The following is a 4,686-nucleotide window of genomic DNA, read 5'->3' on the forward strand; positions in this document are numbered from 1 at the left end:
ATTCAATGAAGAGTTTTGGTGAACTAATAACTCAAATGTTTCTTTGAATTCTATTCATTTGCAAAACTCTCCATTAAAGGAAGGCATTGTGACTGGAGGAAGCTTGACAAATTCTACTTTATTTTCAAATAACTGACTGTGAGTTGTATTATTTGTTTCAGAACTACTCATTCCATTTAATTTGGATACCAAACATAAAACACTTGCTTTGTGAGTTGCATGGTCATTTGTAAAGTTTATTCGTTCAGCATATTCATTTTCTAAGTGATCATCATCACATCCTTGTTCAATGTCGGTTTGTAAATCATTAAACTCATCATATAATGAACCCAATTTTGTAGATCTTTGTTATAAATCAAAAATGATTGTACGTTCTGTATGTTTACCGTCATCATATAGTTTTTTTAATTTTGTTAAAAAATGAAATAAGTTATCTTAGTTTTTTAAGATCAGCCATTATGTAAAATAAATGAGAATAAAATCTACTGTGAGATTTCTAACATCAAATGCATAAATGAAAAGATAAATTTCACACTTTCAAAGTAATAGAAAACTTAAAAGTGGAACTGGAACAAAACTATGAAGTGGAGATATTCAGGAGTGGCTAGTATACCTGTTGAATACAAAGCACGTGGTGTTCGTGTGTATTAAGGTATAAAAAATGCCTATTAAAAGCTTAAAATATTTATTTTAAAGAAGATCTTTTCGGAATTGAATAATTCCATCATCAGTTTACTAAAAGAGAGAGTAAAAATACCAATATTAAAAAACAAGTAAGTTAAAATTTAAATATATAGAAAGAACACGTTGGTTTTTTACTACTTACATAAAAAGTTGTTAAAAACATTGTATGGCCACATAAAAACATTGGAAGGACATCAGTATTAAAAAACAATCCTCATGGTATTTATAAAGGTAAATGCAATATACTGTTAACTTTGTTGATTAATAAAAACTGAAAATGGGGGCATTTTACATGACCCCATTCATGGTCATGGTGCTTTGTAATAGAAAACTTGTTTTTACGTTAAAATGAACGTAAAGCTTTTAGTAAACACTTGAAATCATTAATTAAAAATCTTTAATAAAACATTGAAAAGAACCAAGTTTTTAAATTACCTATTAATCCGTAATGAAAATAATAATTAATTTTTTGAATTGAATCGCTATATGCAGAAACAACACATGTCCAAAAAACGAATTTTTCAGGAGATGCAAAAAACATTATATTGTAAACAAAAATACATTTTCGGTAAATTTTATAGTCAAAGATGGTAAGTAAAGGTATTTCTAACACCGCACAATAATGGTTTTAGTTTACGAATAAAAGTTGTAGTTTCTGTGATACATTTTTTAAGTGGACATTTTGAGTTTTCTACATAGCATTGATAAAATTAATAGATAAATTTAACTCATTCCCTAAATTTTATTCATAAACCTTACAAAAAATTCTTAACAGTTAATTATTAGCAGTAGTAGGCTAAAGAATTAAATTATAAAATTCTTTGTATAGTTCTTCAACAAATACGGAACATTTTTTGATGTCTTCCATTTTTCTCAATTTGATGGGCACTTTTCCTAATGGATAGGCAGGTTTCGATGACAAAACGATAACAATTTTTCCAGGCTGTTGTAGCGAAAATGTATGTTTGAAGGCGCCATCTATAAACTCGGAAGCAGTAACAATCCCCCTTTTTCCACTCTCGTAAATAAACTGAAAATTTGCTGATATTGAAGTGTACTTTTGCATTGCGTGCTGTACTTCTGGAAGCAGTTTCTTCTGATATAAAGTAGGACACCAATCTTTAAAATTAATCAGATCCTCTGTTTTTACTTCTTTTGCAGAAAATTATTTTCTTATGTTACTGCTAGTTCTAATCATTTCGGTTATTTGATGGACCGTAAAAATTCTGTCGAATTTTCTCATGTTTCTCTTTACAGTTGCAAAATCCCTATCACATGGGGAGAAAAGAATGTCTTCTAACTGGAAAATAGTGTATAATTTTCGAAAATCTAGCACTGTCCGTTAGAGAAAGGAGCATGCGAATGAGTGTGTGATTTTTATTTTGTCCCCAGCAGTTGTCACTATATAAATGAAGTTCGTTTATATTGTCTGAAATTTCGTTTAGGTAATCCAAAAGAAAATAACAAATTTCATTACCGGTTTTTTTACCTTCTCCTTCATGGTAAATAAACATTCTAGCAGTATTGTCTTTGATATTGTGGATACAAAATACAGAGACTGTTAATTGTTGATAATAAAAGACCTCCCCTACAGGCGTTTTTGGCAATTGAATATTCTGCATAAAGTCGAATGCTAATGCTAATATGTTACCATTGTTGGGACCATCACTTTCATTTTTCAATTTGGTGTAAAAATTTTTACTCCGACGCTTATGGACCATAAGTTCCGCCACTGCTGCTCGTTTGGCGGTTTCATTTAAATTTTGGTCTTTTATCTTATTATTCAATGTCTCACAAGTTGAACAGACATCAATTTGTGGTCGATAAAATCTAAGAGAAAAGTTTTCTCTAAAAAATCTCGTGTAATAAGGATAACTTATTTTTAACCCAAGATGTTTCTTCTTAAATAAGTCAAACATTATTTTAAGATTTAACTGGCTGTCAAGGTATTTAATTTCTTGATTGGAATAATGAAAGTCTTCTAACTCGATTTATGGTAATAGCAAACACTGAAGTAAAGGCATTTAAACAAACTTTAGTTCTAACACTGCTTTTATATATACAATTGTTACGATAAATATCATGGCCTACAAAACTGTAAATATATTATGACTAATTCTGTTTTTGTTGTAGAAATTTCGGCGAAGCATCTAGACCCAAATTATGATGAGTCATCTGACTCGAGGTTTCCAGGTAGGCCGAATAAGACCGGTCTGAGCTTCTGGTTACTTCGATGGGAGATCGCCGCTTCACCGTTGTTCTCGAATAACAGGATTTTATATTTATAGAGGAATTTTGTTATGAAGGGGGTCAGTTAATTTTGAAGAAGATTCGCGGTCGCGATTTTAATTGTTACGTTCGTCTAGAGAAATTATGTATTATTAGTTAAATAAATTGATATAAATTATTGTGCTTTTTAATAAATTAAAATAAGAACAATATAATAAATTCGTAAAGAATAAATAAAATAGAACAAAATATAAATAATTATAAATAAATAAAGACATTACACAATATTTAAAGGCATTGGACTTCGGTTTATTTCCAACATGAAGCCTAGCGCGCCGCCTCTGTATGCTGCAAACTTCTATTAGTCCTTGTAAAAATATATCTTGGTTATTTTTACAATCTAAAGAATAAAAACGTCTTAAATTCTGTTGCAATTCCTCGTTAGCAAATTTGTCATAACATTTTCGTTTGCACCTTAAAAAAAAAAGGAAAAATCAATTAATTAACATACGCGAAATCATTATGTACGTAATATATCCTGCAAGGCGGACCTAATTTTTTACCAGGAATGTTATCTCCCTTGTAATTCCTGTATGGTTCACCTTTTGTACGGGACTTTTTAATAATATTTCGTTGGTAATTTTCAGGAACAGCTTTCCTCCTTTTGTGGGTAGTAACTTCGACACTCTTTTCCATTTTACACTATTTTTAATAACAAATCACTTCAAACAAGAACTCAAAACACACTATGTGTAACGACTACATAGATTATGATTGAATTTCTCGTAGAAATAACCCATTGCACACCTGTTGAAGCGCACGCACATCTAATCTGTTACTCAGCAGAAACCACACGTGTCCAGGACTCGTGTTGTTTCTGCTGATTTCCAAATAAATATATCGTTGACTACTAGATAAGTTAACCCATTAGTGCTCAGAACTAAAAAAGTTTGAAAGTTGTAATTTTTTTTATAGATTTTATTACAAATAGTGTTACATATTTACTAAAAAATACATAAAACAATCAAGGTCTGTCAAAAGGTTGTCAAAATGAGTGGCAACTTTAGTTGCCACTGAGCGCTTACGGTTTGGTAATAACCAAACATTTTCTATGTAAAAGAAATGTATTAAAAATTAATCGTGCTTTAACAAATCTAGAGATACATATTATGGAAATTATTTATGGAAAGTTTCAAAGCAAGTCACATGTATGGGTACATTACATTTATTACACAAGTTTGTTGTTCTTATTTGACACATTTTGCATCTGCGGTACTTTGAGTCTCCTTTCGCGATAATGTGATTTTTCTTGTCCGTTCTTAGATCTTCCAAAATAGCGGAAGTGGAAAACGATGTATGCGGCCCGGGTTTAGTTGGAGAACAACCATATTTTGTAAGAAGCTGTAATACTACTTGTCTTCTAAATTTCAAGTATGGTAATTCCTAGAAGCCTATATAGAAGCCAACCTTGAATACAAAATTCATCCACAGACCAAGCATAGAGTGGTCAACACCATTTTTTATTGCGAATTTTGCATCTATATTGAGCAGTGAACGGATCATTTAGGTCAACACCTCTCATATTAGAATTATAGTGGGAAATGGCATCAGGCATTTTAATCATCATCTTCTTTTTTTCATGTTTACTAAACCGCTGAATATTTTTAAACGGCACTTCTGTGTGGCAGTTTGATAATACTGTTACAACAGCATTGTCATTCCATCTAATGGCTGTTAGCTTTCCATTAGATGTGGAATGTGTCGTCCTTCTAT

The 4,686-nt window shown here is 30.9% G+C and overlaps 1 pseudogene; it reads right to left on the minus strand.

Moving 5' to 3' along the window:
* Positions 1–1,480: 1,480 nt before the first annotated feature.
* On the minus strand, positions 1,481–3,609 carry LOC140450911 (uncharacterized; annotated as a pseudogene).
* Positions 3,610–4,686: the final 1,077 nt, after the last annotated feature.

Source organism: Diabrotica undecimpunctata, chromosome 9 (genome assembly GCF_040954645.1).
Source record: "Diabrotica undecimpunctata isolate CICGRU chromosome 9, icDiaUnde3, whole genome shotgun sequence".
Taxonomy (NCBI): Eukaryota; Metazoa; Arthropoda; class Insecta; order Coleoptera; family Chrysomelidae; genus Diabrotica; species Diabrotica undecimpunctata.